Here is a 23,647-nt window from a genome sequence, read left to right as displayed (position 1 = left end):
GTTATCGTATATTTTAGGCCAGTTAATTACTAATGTTGTAGCTTTAAATCTAATGTTGATACTGAATAATCCGATAGGTGCAACTGGTCTGATGGAAATCATCTCTTGTAAAATTTATATATATACACTACTGTGCAAAAGTGTTAGAACAAGAGAATATTTTATCATTCTTTCCATTTTATGGGGCCTATTCTTCTATGCCATTACATAATGTAAATTTCAACACCATGGTGATGCTTGAATGGCCTGTGGTAACAACTGAATGAGTCAGGGTGAGAATACTTATCATTCTTTAGAATTACCATGTACTTGTACCACGGGCGTACAGGTCAAATTTAGGATTTGAAATTACTGTCTTGACACTCCATGCAGTATTTTAACTATATAGAAAAAAGCTAGCAAGAAGCAATCATATGGTACCGATATATGCTAGAATAAATCAATTTGATAGCACTACACAAATAAACCTTGATTAAAACAGTGCATCATGTTATATATTAAGTGTTGTTGTCATGCAATGACATAGAATATTGTCAGTAGAGCAAAGAGTTCGTATAAAAGTTTTACATGATGCTAGTTGGATTCTCTGATACATTGCTGCAGGTTTGGACAAGTTCCCAAACACTGTCAAGTGCAACCTAAATCGTGAGACCGAGACAGTTAAGTATGAAAAGAGGAAAGGAAGAGGCAGTCTACCTAAACTCAGTGATACTGATGTTAAATATCTTCGTTTATGCAGCCTTCAAGACAGAAGGAAGACTGGCACTGATCTCAAGCATGAGATAAACAACCATATAGTAAATGACAAAAAAGTATTCAGATCTACAGTATCAAAAACACTCAACGAGAATGAAATATTTGGTCGTATAGCAGTTAAACAAGTTTGCTTCAATCTCCAAATATTGTTAAGAGATTGAAATTTGCCAAAAAGTATAAAATCTGGACTTGAAGTTGGTTGAGAAAACTCCTAGTGTAAATTTTAATAATAGAATCATGAGCTTTTATTCACATAATAAATAAACATTTATATATATTTACATACTATCATGAAGTGACCAACGTTCGTTGATTTTAGTAGAAAAGGACCATATTCGGGGCTTTTTCTTTTGCAGCTTTGAAATCCTAAGACTTTAATGTTTTAATGCCATTGTTGAATGTGTTTCTCGGTAGTATAGTGTATAGTTTATATAGCTTAGTAATTTATCCAAATGTGTTTCTTACCTCTACTTTTAAATTTGAAGCAATGACCAAATTTTAAAATTGTATCTTTGCAGTTAAGCACAAAAATACATAATGAGATATCTATACTCCGTACTGCGAATATCGAAACCCGATTTTTAGCGTTATACATCCCTAGACATAACATTTAGCCACTAGGGAAGGGAGCGAATTTTAAATATTAAAAAAAAAACTAGATTAATCTATGAATAGGTTTCAAGTTATTTAACATAACTATGTTATTATGGTCTTTGTAAGTATTTCATAGTGATAGTACACGCCCTATCGGTCGTGTATGTGTTACATTGTCACGCCAAATTCCACTGTTCATTGGTTGAAGACTGATGCTGCTGACTGTTCACATTTGCTCCTGTGGGGTGTTCAAAATTAAGATAGGCGGTATATAGCTTATGTATAAAGAAAGAATCAACCAAACAAATTTCATTTAAAATAAAATACTAATTTTTAACTCTAATACCTAAAAGAAATAAATTATACTATTAACTTTTGAATATTTACCTTTTGAAGTAATAAAATGACAAGAAAAAAAATAAAAATGAATTTGTATATCGGCGCGTTTTATCAAAACATTTAACTTTTTAAAACTTGCAATTACTGCAATTGCATTGTATTCCTGTAGGGGGTAAAATTAAAACTGTCGTTTTACACTAAAATCTTTAATATTGCATCAAAAGTCAGCCTAACGTTTACATTTAGTATGAGAGAAATTCTTTTTATGCTATCTACAAGTATTAATATTTATATTAAGGTGAGTTTTTAAAAACAGTTTGCTTGAATAACTCATAGGGAAAACGACGTTAATATACGCTTGCTTAAACAAACGCTGAGACAACGAATCATAAATGGCCAATGGCCCGGCATGGCCAGGTGGATTAAGGCGTGCGACTCGTAATCTGAGGGTCAAGGGTTCACATCCTCGTCGCACCAAACATGCTCGCCCTTTCAGCCGTGGGGGCGTTCTCATATGACGGTCAATCTCACTATTCGTTGGTAAAAGAGTAGCCCAACAGTTGGCGGTGGGTGGTGATGACTAGCTGTCTTCCCTCTAGTCTTACACTGCTAAATTAGGGACGGCTAGCGCAGATAGCCCTTGAGCAGCTCTACGCGAAATTCAAAAAAACAAACAATAAATTTCCAATGGAATCTGTTGTAAAGTCGTCGTCCTCACAAACTCACTAGGCGGGCCGACTAATAATTTATTCTTAAAGACAGGTTTTCTCAGGGAGAGAAGCCAGAATATTTTGTGACGTCATTTTTTATGCGTTTTTGTACTTACGATTTGTGAAATGTTATATTTATTATTTTATGAATGAGTAAAGTTCTTTGTACGATAAAACTTTCTTTGTTAATCGAGTTTTAGAATAATCTTTTAAATCTCCACAATTTTTAAGTGTTTATGAATTTGGATGTTGTTCAACGACGTGTTTTTTTTTTCTAGTTTCTATAGGTATTCCTTTTGTGATGTACGTTCAGTAGGATGAAATACATTTCCTTACTTTTTTAATGTTAAATGACACTGAGTTTTGGACGCTCTTTATGTCTAACAGAATGTTGTTATTTAACAACAAATGGATGTTAAATTCACTTAACACTTTCTTTAAGACACATTTGATTATATCATTTCAGACATCTCTCTTGCATGTTTTAAGCAGGAGCTAGATGTGTACTCGTATTACAGACATGTAACATAACGTTCTTTATATTTATAGGAAGCTCAGGTTGCGTTGCAGAATTTATTTTGAAACAGACATCGCTTTGATGAAAATATTTAACCTTTTGTTATAAGTTTAGAATTTGTTTTTGGGACTGCATTGGTTACACTTTTTTTTTTCCAATTCTTATTTGCATCATTAATCGTTAGCTCATTACAGTTTGGTAATAAACTGTATTATAACGTATTAACTTTTGTTAATTAAATATGGCGAGTTACAAATTTCTCCGCTAAGTAAGGAAAGTTTTATTGCTTTAGTTCTTGTTTGTTTGTTTGTAATTAAACACAAAGCTAAACAATGGGCTACCTGTGCTCTGCCCACCACGAGTACCGAAACCCGGATTCTTGTATTGTAAGTCCACAGACATATCGCTGAGTCACTGGGGGGCTACTTTAATTCTAATAATAATACACTTTGACATATTACGTCCGATGGGTGTAATTCGTTTGGCCTATTTAATATATTTCTATATACTGTCTATGTTAAATAAACATATTTTATTTCTTTCACTTGCTCTTGTTTGCAACAGGATTGTGTTCGAATTCCCAGCCAGTGGTGGGATGATTCCATCCTGGAGTTTCAGGACTGTAAAATTACTGCGATATGTCACCACTTTTGACTATGTCATCCTAGCCTGTGAAGGCGTCTTCTGTTTATTTATCATTTACTATATTATTGAAGAAGCCATTGAGGTGAGAATATATATATTAGGGATGAGTACTGTTTTAATATTCTTTCTCTTCGTTAAATTCACTTCTATCTTTATTACGTTTTAATCTAACTAACTTTTTGTACGATTAATCTATGTACGTAAAATATGTGACCAAGCATATTATTATTATACAACTTGATCTCATTAACTTTGGAAGATATAATGAAGAAGGAAGCGTATTTCAATAACACAATACCAAATTTAAACAGTACAGTATCTGCTGAAATATTACTATTCTGAAAAGTGTAATAGATGTAGTATTAAATTTTGTTTTTGCTTTTTTTCCATTCAGATTAAGCACAATAAGTGCAAGTATTTCAAGTCATTCTGGAACATACTGGACATTCTTGTGATTTTGGTAAGTATTATAAACTGTTGTATAGTTTTGAAAAACGTACTGGCTGTTTTGTTTTGCAGTAATTTGTTCAGTTTATAACAATCGTTGAAGAAGACCACTTAGCGCCACCTATTACTAAAATAATATGAATAAAATTTATTTGGTTCACAAAAAAGTGAATTTTTAGTACAACTTCTTCGAAATTAAACACAAAGCTACACAATGGAATATTTGTGTTCTGCCCACCACGGGTATCGAAACTTGGTTTCTAGCGGTGGGAAATCGCAGACATTCCGCTCTGCCACTGGGGGCTGTTTTATTCTTAATCTAAAGTAGTGGAAATAATTATGAAATCGTACAGAAGATATACATACAGGAGTCACAAACAACAAATGATGACAGTTAGATTACTACGTTTTTAATAGTATAGAACATTATCACAGAAAACATACGAAAGAAAAACGAAACGTTTGTGCAGTGAACTGGAAGTCTCCATTTTGCTTTACGTATGATAATACGTTACTGTTGTCAATCTTAGAAAAAGATAAATCTAGATGTACTTAAAATTAGTTCAAATAGTTTTGATATTCTGTGGTTAATTGTGCACGTTTCACACACTGTCTTCAGTGTTCTGCAAACAACTGTTACTCATGTGTAGTTTTTTTATTACATATGAATTTATAAACATATACAGAATGTATTCTTTCATAGTTATGATATCCATACGTACGTCGCCCTTAAGCATAAGTAAATAACGAAAATTAGGCTTAACAGCAGGTAGAAAATCAAAATAATGTTCTAATTGTGTGAAGCAGAAATAACAATAAAATTTACTGTAAATGATTTTTCACTCTCTGAGGCTGATGTGATTCTTATTAAAATGTTATAGCTTTCGGTTTTGGTGCTTCATCGGATTTCGATAGGTACATGTTACTTTTATAATACTATCTAAAAACCTATCAGCGGATGACGACGAAACATATCTTTAAATAAATGTCCTATCTATAATGGTCAGGTGGGTTAAGGTGGTTGACTCGTTATCTGAGGGTCGCGGGTTCGAATCCCCGTCACACCCTTTCAGCCTTCGGGGCGTTATGATGTGACGGTCAATCCCACTCTTTGTTGGTAAAAGAGTAGCCCAAGAGTTGGCGGTGGGTGGAGATGATTAGCTTGCACAAACTTTGTGTTGATGACATTTAGAAGATCAAGTCATTGAAAAAAATGTTTTAAAATAATCAGTTTTATAAAAAGATTGTTATATTTAAAGCAGGAGAGATTTATAGAAAAATGTTTTAAAATTTATAAAGGGCACAAGATGATGACATTATGTATATATATAGAGAGAGAGAGAGAGAAAAAGAAATGAAGTTTAACATTCTCTTCAGTACTTAAACTTACAACATTCCTGTATAGATTTTATCCACTAATTCAAAGAACAAAGTATTTAATGTGCTAATTATTCGAGAATGCTAAAAAGTTTGTCAACTTTAATTTATTGTAAGAAACCTTTCACAGGACAACTCAACCATTTTAATAGCTTTATCTGATAGAGCACAGATAGCCCATTGTGTAGCTTTGGAGTTAACTTCAAACAAACAGGTAAACTATTGGTGGACGAAGTGACTAATACTTGCATTCCTTTATAACTTCCTAGTGGCTTAGCAGTTAGTCTGAGAGCTTAGAACTTTAAACTTTAGGTTTCGGCACCCGCTGTTGATAGAACACATATATCTTATTGTGAAGCATTGTGCTTAACAATAAACAAATCCTTTTAGAAATCCTATAAAGTTTTTTGTCATACTTAATGAACAAAGTGTTAAAAATAATAAAAGGTTTTGTAAATGTTTGAATCTTATTCGAAAATAGAGATTCATTTACTACCCAGAATAATCTAAGCAATTATAGAATTTTAATATTGTCAAGCATATACCTTATAACAAAGTGTGACAAGTGTAAATTTGTAATTACTTAATACTATATATTTTGGGTTAAAGAAAGTAAGAAAAACAAACAAATATGGTCACTACAATAGATTGAAAACTTATCTTAAATTTGCACGTGTATATATTTTTTGAAAAAAATTTGTGGATAGTTGGATAGGTTAATATATAATTAAATTAAACTCTCATGTGACTAATACTTCTTGAATTTGTAAAATAAGAATATTCGATATTTAATAGTTCGTTGCACATTTAAATAAACAACTACAGAAATGATTTTATTAGATCTATTGTTTTTTGTAATGTGGAATAGTACTGTTATAGAAATTAAAAAGAACGTAATTTCTGTGATTCAAATAAATAAAACATTCTATTACCTTTCATCGTTTTCTACCACTTTCATCTTAGATCTCGCTCGTGTGTATAGCGTTCAGTATCTTTAGAACACTGATGGTGAACAACGTGATGGAAAGTCTGCTTGAAAACCGGATGTCTTTTCTGACTTCGAGTTTCTCGGATTTTGGCAGACGCAATTTAACAATGCTGTGGCAATAGATGTTTTCTTTGCCTGGATTAAGATATTCAAGTACATCAGCTTTAACAAGACCATGACCCAGTTATCTTCTACTCTGTCGCGGGTGAGTAAGAAATCTTCGTAAACACACAGGTGTTTACGTAAACGAAATGCATAACACACTGTTGCATGAATAATGAATGAAAAAGTAGTAATTTTATGAAAATGTTCACTGAACGGTACCGTTTCGACATTTGCCAGTTACTATGTGCAGCAAAAATATTTACTGGCTTTAAAACTATAGTTTCACCGTATCAACTCTGATTGAAATTTGCTCATTTTACAACTTTTCTGCGAAGAAAAAACTCAATACGTATAATGTGTCCCTAACATATACATGAAAAAAACAGTTTACACATATGTAATACAGTAATTATTCAGTTTATATTTCTCAGCGAAGAGACACAGCGAAAATGTTTTAGTTGCTTTATATAATTGCTATAAGTGTAAAATAAGCTTTAAGGTAAATGGTTATGTATATAACTCTGTGGAGGTTAAGTGACTGTGTATTTTACGAATGATACATGCAGTACCTTGAGTAACGTACGAGTTGAAACTTTTGGTATATTGTACCAGGCTGTGATATCTAAATCAAACTGTATTCGGGTTTTAAAAATATATGTTTGCACACTTTTACTCTAATCAGATACTTAGTTTATAATTAACTAAATCGCCTGGGAACAAAAGAAGATATTAACAGGTATTGAAATGCAGTTGTATTATTTTAAACAAAGATATATTAGTAGGTGTTATTTTGCTGCAATCTAAATTGTACTATAATAGGAAAAAAAATGGTCTCACCTTAAAATTAAATATTTTAAATACATTATCGATAAAAACTGTTCAAAAATATGCGAGAAAGAAATGTCACCTCGAACTAGAATATTCTGTGATTTTGTTTCTTGACGCCACGTAATATACGTTTAAATAATCTAATTCGCATTGTTAAGCAGCCTATGTCTGCATCCTTTATCGTCATTATTTGGATTTATATTATCTATAAACCAAAAATTTTTTTTCCAAATATTCATAACTGTAAAAAATATATGCCCGAAAAGGTTTACTTTGTAGACAACTATATTTTTTTAAATCGTTTATTCTTATAGAATAAACACGAATACTTTATACTTTTCTGAAATGGAATTTATTTCAATTCAAAAACAAAATTTAAGGGCAAACATTTATATTCTTATTGCATTTTAACCAGATTGAATATTTTTGTTCGTACTTAAGACTGGATTAAATATTTAATTTTGATTATTTTTTAAAGATCGTTATTAAACTATAAAAATATTACTGTTCATAAATTATTTCATAAATTTATAAGATAAAGTTCTTAATTAACTCTTTCTTTCTCCTTCTTCTAGTGTTCCAAGGACGTCGCGGGCTTCGGTATCATGTTCTGTATTGTATTTTTCGCCTATGCCCAGCTTGGTTACTTGTTGTTTGGAACCCAAGTGAAAGATTTCAGTAATTTCCTAAAATCAGTGTTGGTACTTTATAAAGTATGCTTGTTTTGATTTGTAGTATGTTCTCTTGTTTTGATTTCTTGAAATATTTTTTTAATTTGTCGGATATAACGTCGAATCAGGACAAACGTGGCGCTTTTTAAGGCTATTAATGTGATAAAATATCACACTAACGTTACTATAGTACTAACACTTTTCCATAAAAAGTTGTAGAGCTTAACTGATTCATCATGTTAGACACATGTATTTGATTTATTGGTAACCATTTCCTTGAAGAACCTGCTGCAAAATCAATTTTCATGGTTAAGCATATAATATTTTATTTTTCAGGTTCACCCTTTTGCGCATCATTTTGGGAGATTTTGACTTTTATGAAATAGAAGCAGCAAATAGAGTACTTGGACCAATCTTCTTTCTCAGCTATGTGTTCTTTGTATTCTTTGTCTTAATGGTGAGCAGTTCGAGAGAATGTTGTAACTGTTTTGTTGTTTACTGGCAGATATTGAATACTGTTATTTTTTATTATATTACACGATAATATTTAAGCTATATTTTAGTTTATATGAGTTAAACATTTAAGTATTTTTTTCTTACAGAACATGTTTTTGGCAATCATCAACGACACATACTCGGAAGTAAAGGCAGAAATTGCAAATCAGAAGAATGAGTTTGAAATTGTAGACTACTTTAAACAGGTAGGTAGTTGTAGTTTTACACCAGAACTACTTTAATATAAATAGTAATAATTTTATTACTTTTAGTAGACATCTGTATATGAAATATCCAGCTTTTATTAACAGTGTCTCGGTAATGAAAACTCCTTTAAGTTTGATTGTTTTTTTTTAATTTCGCGCAAAGCTACACGATGCTATCTGCGCTAGCCGTCCATAATTTAGCAGTGAGATTGTGATTTTTGAATAAATAGAGAAGTAATTGATGTCTTAACTTGTTTATAGGGGCGCGAAAAGAACTGAACCTAACAAGGAATTTGTCGGTTTTTGGTATACATAGAGAATTGGTCCCACGTTGTTTTTTGGTTTTTTTGGCATATCTCAAAATGAAACCACAAAATATAGTGTTGGGATTATGATTTTGGCAACGTTCTGCTTTATTAATATTTTACAATAACGTTATTTAGTCTGAGCATTAATAATCCAGTGAGACCGATACAACGTTATTAGGGCCAAGTACGTATTTTGTATGAACAGAATAATCTCATAATGAATTACCTCTGTTTTACTTTCGCTTTCCGAGTATAGAAAGAAAAAAAAAGATTAAAATTCTGATAATGTAAGAACAGCAGAAGCAATGAATATAATGTTTTTTATTCATTTTCTGTTAGGGAATCAACAATATCATGGGAAAAATTGGGAAGCGTGACCATATTGTTGATATTCAGAACGCTCTGAAGCTAGCCGATAAAGATAACAATCAGAGTTTGTCATTTGACGAAATGCGACACACTCTGAAAAGGTGAGAACTAATAAATATCTTTTATTTATGTGTTAGAGTACATATATCTGCATCAACTAAAATAAGTAATTATTTTTAACTTTCAGACAAAACCTCTCAGAAATGGAGATTGAAATGCTGTTTGCAAAGTACGACCGTGATGGCAATCGAGAGCTAGACAAACGTGAGACCAGACAGATGTTGGCAGACTTAGAGGGTGAGAAGACTCAGCTGGAAAAGGAAATCCAGATGGAACAGGAAGGAGTTCGTCCGTTTAGTGCTGGTGGAAGAGAAATGTTCCAAAAGTAATATTAATGTTTATTTTTAAGCAAGGTGTTACACCTTCTAGATTTAAGAAAATGATTTTCGGTATCTACTTGCAAAAACGACGTAACTGGCGGACGGTAGACATTTGAATCAGCAGCGAAGTGTCCCTCATTTTGAATGGGGAATAAAGACTTTTGTTTGGGAAGTTGGTGTTTAAGTTTTGAACTCAATGGCCCTGGTTAACATAGTAAATAAGGTACTCCCAATCGTGTTTTCAGGTAGAATTACGGTAAGTCTAGAGATTTATATTGCTAAAAAGCTGGGTTCGATTTTACGTGGTAGACAGTGTAAATAACCCAATGTGACAAACAAATCCATAATCATCGGTGATATCCCCCACGAACTTAAATATCTTCTTCCTCCTATGGCTGATTGTAGCTTTAGGTGAGTGTTAACATTCTGTGTTTCAGAACCGATATTTTATGTGAAAAAGAAAGATTACTTTTCATCTAAAACCAACAGACAGATAAGAGTGAAATTCTCTAAAACTTCAATACACAATCACTAAAATAATATTCCATTTTAATTACGAAAGTAACTTCTAAGTGCTTATGTGAAACTTCATAAAATAAGTTATGTCAAACAAAATACATAGTAACTCAACAACCCCAAGTTGATTATGTTATTTATGAAACTTTCCCTCAAGTTGTAATAGTATTAACTAACAGAAGTATAATTATGAAAAGCTTGTAATAAACCTTATCTAATTTTGATAATGAGAATGCTTCCCGAACCGTAGTGATATTATCTTCCAGGAATATTTCTAAGCTTTCCTTTGCTACGTATTATAATTTATCTTGGACCGACTCTCCTATTAATTATGTACATTACGTATTACGACTTTAAATAGCCAGAAATTTTAATTTTAATTTGGAAGTTAATTGAATACCAATATGAATCTAATTTATGATGTCTACCGACATGATTAAGACACAGTTTTCTTTCTTAACATAGATATATTTTGATATACAAACAACAATACAATTTATAATAATGGTTATTACAAATAATACTTTATATCCAAAAGTTTTACAAATTTACAAACAATACTGAGTCTTCCATCTGATCTGAAAATGAATCTTTTATTGACAGTTCACGGAGAGCGAATTAATTCCATGCAATGAATGACAAAACACCAACTTGAACGGTTCGAACAAGAATGAACCATCTTGTGATTTGGGATGTTATGCACTAGATTTCATTTGTTTATCACTGAGCTGGTAGACAATTTCTTGAAACAACCTAGGCATAAAAATTGATCCCTGTTTAGACTGCATTTCTAGGGACAAAAGTAACAAAATCATTAAAAGCCTTCGAAGTGTTTTTGGTTGAAATGTTTCTTAAAGGGATATCTTCAGAAAATTGAGTGGATGTGCTCATGATAGTCAACAAATACTGGTTCACTGGTCGAGTTTTTTGGTAAGAACCCAACACAATCAATAATCACACGAATGAAGGGTTCTTAAAAAGCTGGGATAGGTTTCAAAGGAGCAACGGGAATTTTCTGGTTAGGTTTCCCGACCAAATGACAGGTATGATATGTTTTACAAAACTGAGAAACATTTTACCTAATTTTTGGTCAAAAGAAATGTTTCATAATTTTGCCACGTGTCTTGTTGACACCAAGATGACCTCCCAATGGGAAACTTTTAATATTTCAGAATGATATGCTTTAGGAACAACAATTTGATAAACTGCAGCCCTGTCCTTGGAAGCTGGCACCCTTAGTGGTCTCCATTTTCTCATGAGCACACCATTTTTGAAAAAGTAATCATATGGAACTTTCTCCAGTTCATTTTTTGGGAGTTCAGATTTAAATAGTGAAGATTTTTGTGAACCCTTTTCTTGCTTAATGATTAGTTCATACATAGCAAAGGAAACTTCATCAGGCGAACTAGATCCCTGTAGTGTATCATTGTCACTCACTGAAGAATTGTAAGACAATTATTCACAAGATTCTTATCGGATACAAAAAATGTTTTTGGCTTAATTTCTTAGCCTCAACTCGAGTCACAGCACACGAAGGAAACGTGTCTCAATTTCCTCAACAACAACATCATCCTTATATGAAACAGTGATCAGCTTGCTAATCATTTTGGATTCGGCAACAACTTTTCTCCCAGTCAAACCGTTTCCCAACAATAATGATACATCCTTAACTGACAGAATCGGTCTTACTTCAACTACAACTGGTTGTAAAACTAGGTTTAATGTTAAATAAATGTTATGAAGAGGAACGTTAACAAAGCCAACCTCAATACCTTGAGCAATAACAGACTCACCAGTGGCAGAACTCAAATATAAAGGCAGTATACCTTCTAACAACGATCGCTTCCATAACCATACCAACAGACACAAAAGGTGGTTAATCAGTGGCAAAATCAACAACATCGGATGATCTGTTGAAAATACATCCATATGTGGACACGAACGCACTGGGTGTTGCTTCATTTCTTCTTCTTTTTTTTTAAACACCAACAGTCGGACATAACATGACCAGGTTTTTTACAAAAAATGGCTGACAGGCCTTGATGGTTTTAATGAAGTTTTATCCTGACTGTCTGAATATTTCGAACTAGAGGAACTAGATTTTTTAAAAGAATCTTCAGCTTTAATGGATTTAACAGATAAAAGTTTTTATCGAGATAGAAGGAATTACGTTTTATGAAAAATTGTTTTATGTGTTAAAGTGTAGTCACCAGAAAGAGCAGCTGCTTCCTGTAGTGTATCAACTTTATTTTCATTCAAGTAAGTTTTGAGGTCGTCACTTGTATCGCATTTAAATCTCTGAATTAGACATAATTGTCTTACGTTGTTGAAACTGTTGCCAATATACATAAAATTACACCATCGATCAAAATAAACTTTTTTTTCATGGGCGAATTCCATACAAGTTTGACTTTGTTGCTTATGATGACCTTGAAACCTTTGATGGTAAACCTTCAGTACTAAGTCGTTTGCTCTGAGAATAGCTGCTTTAATCGTATAATCTGTACAGTGTTTTAGAGAGAGCACCATGAGCTTCTTCAATCAAAACACTATAATAATAATTACCATTTTTCGGTGAGCCATTCCATGGTCTGGAATGTTAGAAATATACTCTTCAAAAAAAGAAACGCAAAAGGCAAAATATGAGACAAATTGTTAACAAGTTCATTCCGGGTAGTTCTGTATGACATGTGTGAAACTTTGCACATTCACTGCTGAACATCCAAAGTCTGGAAAGACGAAGTCCACGTTCACTAGGTGAAGTTTAACGTCACCCAACGTCAATAACGAGTATGCCCCCCGTGAGCATCAATAACTGCTTGGCATCTCCTGCCCATGGAAGCGATGAGATGACGAATCACATCCTGTGGAATGGCTGCCCACTCAGCCTGCAAAGCTGCTGCAAGCTGAGGTAGAGTCTGCGGTTGAGGTTGCCGCCGTCGCACACGTCGGTCCAACTCGTCCCAAAGATGTTCGATGGGGTTTAAATCTGGTGATCTGGAGGGCCAGGGAAGAACGTTGGTGTTGTGGTGTCTCAAGAAGACAGTGGTGAGTCGGGCTGTGTGAGGACGGGCGTTGTCATGTTGAAAAACGTCGTTGACGTTCACCATGATGGGTTGCACATGGGGCCAAAGAATCTCGTAGACGGTTGCGTATGGTCTGATCGGAAATCCTACGCAGCCCTGGTATGGTTGAGGCAGTAGACGTCGCAGTGGTGGTCCTATCCTGAAGGTGACGTAACCGGATGTTGCGATCTTGTGCTGGCGTGGTCACACGAGGTCTGCCAGATCGTGGACGGTCACGAGTTGATCCATGTTGTTGGTGACGATTCCATAGCCTTGTGATGGTGCTTGGGTGGACATTCACAGCTCTGGCAACATCTGATCGAGATTCGCCTGCTTCCAAGTGACCAGTGGCGTTGTTGCGTTGTGCTTCAGTCAGTCTTGGCGTAACTGTATTGCATGTCGGTGGCTTAACACTGAGCTAAGGAAACCGAGAACCCTTCACTTTTATAGGGATTTTGTACATGTTACACGCACTTGCAGAACATGCAGATCTCTCAAACAAATTTATTGGACACACATGCGTTTTGGCGAAAAATCTGATGTTTTCCTCCGTTTTCAAAGTGCACAACTTTTATTGTCATTTTGGTCTGACAGTCAGTGCCTTAACACGTGTAACATTACATACTCTGAGCTTGTAACGTTATTACATATATTTCTCTTTAAAATAACAAAAAATATCCCTTTTGCGTTTCTTTTTTTGAAGAGTATATTTATTAACTTAATTTTCATTAAATGGGAATACTTTAATATTTCGAACAAGCTCAAAGTTGTTATATTCTATTGATCTATTGGAGTTGAGTCTAATTTCTATTTCGTTCAGCCTAGTTTCATTTTCGGCTTCAATACGAGCTTCTTTGGCCTCGAAACGTTTACTATCTTTTTCAGATATGATACAGGCTTGCTCTTTCTCGGCTTTGATATGGGATCGTTTTTCTCAGCTTGTTCAACGTCGATTTGTTCGAGTTTTAACTGAATTTCTAGTTTATTTTTATTACTTAACTCTGATTGGATATTGGAGACACTGGAATATTCCCCTAAAGTTTCCTCAGGCAACTAATCATCATTGAGTGGTATTTGAACAATACGCTTTTTTAGTTCATTTTTTCTGATTTATTTTTTTAATCACTAAGGTTTTGACATTTTCGAGCAATTCACTTTCGTTATACTTTTCTAGTTGTTCAAGGGAGGGTGGTTCAAAAAAATCTTCATAATGAGACATAATCAAATCTTGTTGGCACTGATGAATATAAATTGAATTACGATTTTAATTTTAATTTAAAACGAATTTTGTCTCTGTTTCAGATATCGGACATGAGCCCTCAATTTATTATCTTACGTATTACGATTTCAAATAGCTGGAAATTTTAATTTTACTTTAGAAATGAATTGAATGTCAACGTATTAAATTTATGATATTTGCCAACAAGATTGATACGCACAGTTTTCTTTGTTAACTAACACAAATATATTTTGATATACCAATAGCAATACAATTTATAATAACAGTTACAAATAATAATTTATATACAAAAGTTTTATAAACTTACAAAGAATACTGAGTCTTCTATCTTATATGGAATTGAATCTTTTATCGATGGTTCATGAAGAAAAATATTATTAGGTTGTCGAGAAATAAATGTCGGAATTCTCACGACGACATTTAGAAGCTGAATACTGAGTAATTTATCGTTGGTCGGTTTCGTCCAACGTTTGTTACTTATAAGGTGTATTAATTGTCCGCTGTTCCAACTCTACTCAGAGTAAGTTTTGAAACCCCCAAAGCAGCATGAATAAGAAAGACTTTCATCTCATTTTCCTCTACGACTTTATACTTGGACGAAAAGCTACCGAAATTACACGGAACATCAACCAGGCATTCGGCCATGGATCTGTTACTGAACGTACTGTTCAGCGCTGGTTCCAGTGATTACCACATGAAGATGACAGTCTTGAAAACCACGAAGGTTGTGGAAGGAAGCCATCCTTAGATAAAAACACATTAAGAGAAGCAGGTGAGACAGACCTTCTCACAGCAGTACATGAGCTTGCAGAATAGCTAAGCACAAGCAAATCAAGCATTGCCAACTACCTGAGTGCAATTGTGAAGACGAAAAAGTTGAAAAAGTGGGTTCTGCATGAGCTGACTGAAGATCAACAAAATTGGCGTTATTAGACCTATCAAGGATGACGCTCCAAAAATTGAACGAATTGGGAATCAAGGTTCTGTTTCTTCCACCTACAGATTTGTAGCAAAGGGGCATAAACGGCATCGTTACACGTTGGCTAAAGTGTTTTGAAGCAAATGGTGCTTACTTTGATTACGGAATGTTTTACAACACTGTTTTATACTTTTACAAACTTCGCAGTTCTAAAACGACATTTATTTCTGGACAACTTAATAATTCTATGTTGATACAGTAGCACACTTCATTTGACACCTAGGTAGCTGCTTCATTGAGCACACGCAATTTTTTTCACTGAAGACAATGTCTAATGTCTTCATAGAAATACTAATGGTCGAAGTTAATTCACTAAAGTTAAACGGTTTGTAATGTTTGAAATCTTTAGACGTTCCTGGTTAAATATCTGTAGTTTTCTGATTAATAAGCGTTCACCACAATTATAGTTTGCGAGGTTCATAGCATACTGATTGTAGCAAACTAACAATATTAAAACTGTCTCTCCGCATGTTGCGATTTATAAGCTTTAAGACGAGGTACTAGACATTTCAGCTGGCCCAACAGTACTGGTATTTACGTAAATATGTACATTGTTAACTCTTCTACAAATTTAGAAACATGCGGGTCTTTCGCAATACACTTTTAACAATGTAACTTTCATGTATTTTTAAATATATATTGACCTGAAACAAACATAGATAATAAATTAAATATGTTATAGTAAATCTGTTACACCTTAATCACACGCTACCCACCGGTTCAGCGGAAAGCTCGAGAAAATTATAACTTGAAATATCATGGTTTGATCCTCTCCGAGGAGCATAGCATAATTTGCTTATTGTTTAAAATTTCGATTAAACAAACTGCCCTTTATCAATAATTAGATTTGCACGTAAAAACTTATTAAATAAACCTAGTTCTTTAATTACTAACATTTCGAGTTGTAAAACTGTACCTTTTGACCAAAATGTCTCAGTGAAATAGTTTAATATTGTGTTCTAAACAGAATAACTTTCTCATTAAGACTGCCTGTTGTTATTAGTGTTAATGTGACGTATTATTATATACATATTTAATGTTAACGTGAACAATTTTGATGCCTTAACTTTTTGAATAATGTTATCGTTTTTAGGCAGTGTGATGACACTAAACATTGATCAGTTTTGGGAAGGTATATAACAGCCGTTTCTGACGGAAATTATTTGTTTTCAGATAATAAAGATGTGTTTAGATCGGAGATTTAGAATTTGTAATGTGGGTTTATTTTTTGTACTTAATATCCTTATTCATTACCATGATTATGTAAAGAGTAGTAGTATGTTTTAAATACGACAATCTTATGACAGAGTCTTTTCCGATGGAAACAGCGCTGCAGGTCTATTATTAAGATGCACAGTCGTTAGAATATGACTTGACCTATCGACGTTTATCTTAACGACGTGGTGTGGTTTCAAAATCGTTTTAATATTATGTTGTTGTTTTGAATTAAGCACAAAGCTATACAATGGGCTATCTGTGCTCTGCCCACCACGGGTATCGAAACCCGGTTTTTAGCGTTGTAAGTTCGCAGACATACCGCTGAGCTACTGGGGAACTAATATAATGTAATTAACGTCGTTACCTAGGCCTTATAACAAAAATCCGTGAAATATTAAATGTTCGGGTACGTAAGATACTGTGGTTAAAATAAATGCGTAGTTTGATTCTGAAAAAAAAAATATATATATATATATAAATAAATATATATAAATATAAATATATATAAATTAGTCTCCCTGAAACCTAGTAGTATACATCTCTAGTACATAAATAAAATTAACATTTTTATATGTATTTTCTAGCCTGAACGTTCGGGTAGACAAAATGGAAGAGTCAATTGGAAACATTATTATGAAAATTGACAACGTACTTGGTAAAATCGACTTCAAGGATCAAACAAAGGTAAAAAAAAGAGGAGAAATTATATAACAATAACATCAACTTCAAGAGTAGTTGATTTATCACTTCTATAACAAATAGTTTTGCGCTGTGATTTTGGTTTTTAATGTATTATTGCTTGACGAAGTTAAAAAAAAAAACGAAAAGGAAGCTTCAAAAAGTCAGCAAATAAAAGGCACAGAAGGTTTCTGTACAACTAAGACAAACAAAGCATCAAGGTAAATTACTGCTAAACGTTTTCTTGTTTATGAAATAAAAATCCACTTAACACTAATGAAAGAAAACGAAGGATAACAAGCTGGGATATTTTTAATTGTTTTTTGTACCACTTCTCTTAACCGCTTGATCCTGATTGGTTATAATAACGGAAAAAAGGAACCGAAAGAAACAGACAACAAAACAACATAACTGTAAATTGTGTTATATGTATTTTCAATCTAAGATATTCTTAAGTAACGAAAGTACAAAATTTAAGTTATTAAGTAATATACAATATATATAAGGCAATGTAATCTCTCGGATTTTAAAGTTACTTCCTTATATTTATTACTAAATTATAAACAACACCGTTAAAATAATTACATTTCAGCAGGCAACTGGAGTACCTAAATCTGAAGATGGAATTTTTAAATTCCGAAACGTTTATCTGTGTCTCCTTGTGTTATAAATAACGTTGTTTGTCTTAAGTATGGTTATCCTTATTATTATGTGTTGATGTTATATATATTTACTTGAAGCAGAACAGCACTTTTGTTTTATATTATAACAAAGTTATCGATGTACGATTATTGAATATTGTTTAAAATGTTCAGTGCTACTAGACACAATTCAAACAAGTTGTTGGGTTACTAGTTGACTTTATATGCTTCTCAGCACCTGACTGTACTTCGGTGTAGTTCATTTGCATACAGTAAAAGGTAGAAATCCAATAATATTTGTTTTTATTACTCAACATTTCCTTTGTTACTTCCAATGCAATATATCTGGATATTTGGTTAATATTTATTTTGCTGTAAATAATTGATGCAAGTATTTACTTTTATTTGTTTGTTAAGTTTTTAAAACAAATTAAGTCAAATTATTTTTAATTTTGTTAGCTTACCAACAATTATAGGACAATAAACTCGATTTTTATTAACACTTCATTTTCAAAAGCTAGTTGAATTAGCACTTTCAAAACCTACAGATCATTTGCAAATTACTCGATCAAGCTACAAGCTATCTTCTGGCTCACTGTATTTAAAGCTAACAGTTAACAAAATAGAATTCACAAGAAAATTTCTTTAAGACCAATCCTGTGTACTTATGAAATTTGTAGTTATTCAGTGCTTACATTTGTACTCTTCTTTACATCAAGATTTACAAGATGAAACTTTGTGGAATGGACAGAAACTGTTGTGGAGACACGAGTGTAGAGGACAACGTTTCGAAAGTCTTCCGCCTTTCGTCCACTCTACAAAGTTTCATCATGAATACTCTGCCTGAGCAATTTATCAAAGATTTGCAAGATCGCTGTTCTTCTTTCATTAAAAATGTGAGGCCTAGACTCTTCTCAGAATTGTTCGATACCACTTAGCTAGATTTATTTTAGGAACTTCATAAATTATCAATAACCTTGAATAATGAGAACTCTAAGTTACGACTAAGATGTTTCTTTCTTCTTCATAATTGATTTAATCAGTTTTCAAGTACTATCTCAGGTGCAGAAGTTAGTTATCCTGATAACAGTACACCCCTTGCGCTAACCTTCGCAGTCCTATCAGTAAGTTTTTCATATAATGTGATGAAAAGTTAATAATTTCCTGTTGTTATCCCTTAATGTTAATATCTTCCTGTTGTTATCCCTTACTATTAATATCTTCCTGTTGTTATCCCTTACTATTAATATCTTCCAGTTGTTATCCCTTAATATTAATATCTTACTGTTGTTATCTCTCTCCCCAACTTTTGTGGTAAGAAAACAGTGACTTGTAGGATGAGGTGCCTTACAACATGTACGAACTTGTTTAACTGTTTGGTGGTTATTGCTGTACATTAACTGTCTTTATTTTCACTTACTTGCTATCGCTAAAGCTCTTTATCGGATTTTGTTTGAATCCATATGTTTAATATTCTTCTGATAACTAATGCTTCATACTTTTGTAAACTCGCGCATTTCACTTTACTGCCCCCCCCTTCGCTAGTACAGCGGTGTGTCTCCGGATTTACAACGTTAAAAGCAGGGTTTCGAGTCCCCTTGGTGGGCTCAGCAGATAGCCCTATGTGGCTTTGTTATAAGAAAACACACAACACACCTTTCACTTTACTGATAATTTAGGTTTGAACAAGTAAGCTGACTACGTTCCAGTCAGTATTTCTCAAACTTGTCTTAACAGTAATATTTCCAGGGTTTTTTTTTAGTTGAAAGCACGAGACTTAACATAAAAGTGCTTTAGGTAGATTCTAGTTTGAAAAAATGCAAGTGCTTCCTTTGAATCTGAGTCAGCTAATGGCTATCATTGTAACGAAACATTGACTACGAATTTAGCACAAAAGTTCAGTAATTCGAGGACTACAAGTGATATTAAAACTTGTATTTACGAGCCCACATGTATGTTGTCTAGTGTCAGCTATCCATTGAACATGTGACCTTGACCTTCTTGTCGTTTTCTGAATGTAAAGCTACACAATGGGTTAGTTGAACTTTGTCCACTGCGGGATATTGAACTCCGGATTCTAACGTTGTAAATGCGCAAACTCACCGGTGATCCACCAGAAGAACTAATTCAGACAGAATAATACACAGTGTACGTAAAACGGCGTGTATGTTAGAGTATAATGGAGTAAAACTGGAAACATAAAATTGAAGACAGCCTATACACAAGTGTCATACTGAGTCATCTAGCAACCGATTACATTTTGAGTACAACAGAAGTTCTAATAGAATGCACATCCTTTCATTAAAGGGCTCTGAAGTTTATCATAAAAAAAGGCCAAGTATGCCGACAAGTCATTTCCAGAAATAGCAAGGAAGCTTGAAAATGAAAACACAGATACATTAATATTGTCAGCGACAACATGACATAGAAGTTGCTACTAAAATATAACTCACAATGAAACTTGTAGCACGAAGATCCTACTCCTCAAAATACTGAACCTTCGTTAATAGCAAGCTTTAGATTTCATGAAAAATAAATACTTCTTTTGTGGCGGTGACTACACGAACCGAAACCTATTGCACGAGGTGAATAGGGATAATACTGGAAGCGTTTTCACGAAGCTATGTAAAGGAAAAGTGATGTTTTATTAAAAGTGAAATTAAACACTGTAATAGTTTTTACAGACGCCTAAGCTGTTAATGCCACAAAAAATTGTTGACACGTCTGGAGAGAAAGCAAGACAAACTTCAGTAGTACCTAAAATAACAAAAGAAAGTGAGTTCATTTTGATTCTCCGTGAATATCAGTTCACTATATCTAAATTACAAAACACGTATACAGATACACAAAAGACAAGAGTGTGACTAGAGTAGGGAGTACTAGAGAAAGATTGAAAACATTTATCAAGAACAGAACTGTTGATAATGAATTCCCACAAGTCGCTTGGATCATTGAATCCGACCAAGTCAGTGTAAAAATTACCTACGTACAGTTGATCGCTCTTGTAACTGTAGTCAAACACAGTTGAAAAGATGATATTAGAAGTAACCCTAAATAAGTTCAAATAGATTGCTTTCTTTCAACCACAAAGCTGCGACATTCTCTTTGACCTCTGACCGTAGTGCTTAAACCTGTTTTTATGACACAAAGAACCAATCCTCCACTCCCTATTTTTCTTTCGATTTGACTTTCACATTTTTCATCTTCAATTTACACCATCATTAACAATAATAATGTTGAATTGTAGAGTTCAATCTTTTCACTTAAATTTATTAGTTTGGTTGTCTTCATGTTTGTACTAAAAGTAAAGATTTGGCTTATTATGTCCACAACATCCACGATTTGTTGACTACTTTTCTCCGATTCAGCAGCAAGAAAAATATTGTGTATATTTCATTTTTTTATCTTTTTACCACCTTTTCTAATATACAGGCTTGAGATTAGATCGCAACGTGACTTTATCTTTTCGTTATATCAACATAATCCGATAATGTTTACCAAACTCGTCAAGTCTCTAGTCTACAGTATAACACAAGATGAATCAGCTTCTATGTCAGTGATACGTATTCTTGAAATACCTACATTAATGTAAATATTCTGATAAAAATGGTACTGCAAACACCATGCTCACAAAGTAAATAAGTTATAAATGAAATTCAAAGTTTTAGAAAGTATAATTTCGAACAGAATTATGAAATAATAAATAGTTTTCTAATACAAAATCTAATGAAGGGAAAAAGGGCAACTGGAGTTTAAATTTTTTATATACGTTTTTATTAATTTTTTAACATGTTTTTAACTTAGGGAAAATATATGAAGCAATAGGAAGAACGCCTTTGTCTATGGAAGGAGAACCTGATGAAATGTGCCTCCTCAATCGCTGAGACTGAAGATAAGACATTCACATTCTGAGCGCTTGTCACCTGTTTTTTACTTGAATTATTTTTTACAATAGAACAAAGTTAAGAGTATCTGTTGCAAGAAAATATAATTATTATGATTACAATTAGCTCCGAAAGGGGTTCTATATATCTTAGTACATTTTAAAATAATACTTTTCAATATTTATTAATTTTGTCGTATTTGATTAATACTGATTCGTTATTACCAGATTAATTTTTTTATATTCAACTAATGTTGCAGATTTGTTTTTGATTTATATTCGCAGTATCCATTATTTTTGTTTTATGTTTTGTTTTACTTTATCATAAGTTTCATTGTGCTGTAACATTATGGGTAATTTGATTTATTTCTTATTATTAAATTATCTGTAAATATTATTGTGGAAACCTCCTTCCGACTTCCAAATCAGTATTGAAAAATATATGAACCTTTTATTATGCACCTTAAAGCTTTGTGTTGGCTGTTGTGATGTTACACGTTGTTATAACTGTTAGTAACACATAAACGATCAGATAATGTTATTTAAATACTACAAATTAGGACATTACCATGTTTGTACACATACGTAGTTTCTACGTAAAAATATTTATGTAACTTGAATATGCGTAAAATACGTTATAGTAACAATACAGTTAACATACTAAATACTATAAGTTAGAATGAGATTTAATGCGTAAATCGCTTGTTATAAACACTACTCACTTCTTAAGAACACACGAGTTCTTGATTTATGACAAATGATTTTAAAACTTAATGCCTTGTTACATCATATGTCATATAACCCTTCACGTATGAGAAACAACAGAACAGGGTCTGTTGTTAGTTAATTTGACCTTGACTGGACTGAAAAATTAGTTTAAATTTTATTACAGCAGTTTTCCTAATTGTTAACCAAAGTGGGGTTTCATAGAAACACAATTTATTTGTAATTAGTAACTGAAATAAGAATTAAAAAGAAACACTTCGTATCATGCAAGTAAAATTTAGCAATTTAAATAAAAATGTTTTCTGAGAGGATTCATGTCACTTACACTGTTTACCTAGACATAACAGTATAAACTAATCGGTTAACGTTTCTGTATAAATCAATTAAAAAGCAAAAACAACGCATTCCTCATCTTAGCTTTAAAATGTGATTAACTGGGAAGGTAATAGAGAACAGAGACAGCAGTAGAAACAGACAAAAACATTTAACGTTTAAAGTTATGTTAATTACGTTTTGATATATATTTTGAAAATTCAAAATAATTCATATCTATTTAAAAGGTTATATTTAAATAAGAGTGCGGCATGAGGAACTTATTTGTAACGTTTTGAGAAAAAAATAGCTATTATGTTTTAATTATTTACAAAAAAAGCCTTTATATTCTTTATTTTAAAGTATATTTTTGTAAATAGTGTCAGATGAATGAATTTTGTAAAATAAAAATAAAACTACATAATAAAGCTCATGCAAAATCGAACTGGATGAGGTTATTAGCATTTATTAAATTTCTATGAATATAAATTAATTTCAACATTAATGTATACACTATAGTCATGAAAACAAATTAACTATTACGACTATTTTCTTGTAGCTGAACATTGAAGTAACTTAAGATAAATCTCACCCATTAAATTGTATTACTGAATATTGTTTTCCTTAGCCACAGTATTAGCAGCAGTTCTGTGC

At 32.8% G+C, this 23,647-nt stretch overlaps 1 pseudogene across 1 annotated transcript in view; it reads left to right on the top strand.

Annotated features, from left to right (window-relative positions):
• Window positions 1–23,436, top strand: part of LOC143234246 (polycystin-2-like protein 1) — a 59,503-nt pseudogene extending 36,067 nt beyond the window's left edge. The window contains exons 6-15 of the transcript XR_013018539.1: window positions 3,481–3,643; window positions 3,956–4,021; window positions 6,349–6,578; window positions 7,882–8,003; window positions 8,314–8,434; window positions 8,580–8,678; window positions 9,326–9,456; window positions 9,543–9,740; window positions 17,338–17,437; window positions 21,877–23,436. The product of XR_013018539.1 is annotated as a polycystin-2-like protein 1 (transcript). The remainder of the gene's footprint in view (window positions 1–3,480; window positions 3,644–3,955; window positions 4,022–6,348; window positions 6,579–7,881; window positions 8,004–8,313; window positions 8,435–8,579; window positions 8,679–9,325; window positions 9,457–9,542; window positions 9,741–17,337; window positions 17,438–21,876) is intronic.
• The last annotated feature ends 211 nt before the right edge of the window (window positions 23,437–23,647 follow it).

Source organism: Tachypleus tridentatus, chromosome 12 (assembly GCF_004210375.1).
Source record: "Tachypleus tridentatus isolate NWPU-2018 chromosome 12, ASM421037v1, whole genome shotgun sequence".
Taxonomy (NCBI): domain Eukaryota; kingdom Metazoa; phylum Arthropoda; class Merostomata; order Xiphosura; family Limulidae; genus Tachypleus; species Tachypleus tridentatus.
Note: the sequence above shows the minus strand (reverse complement) of the source record. Positions and strands in the feature narration are given on the sequence as shown.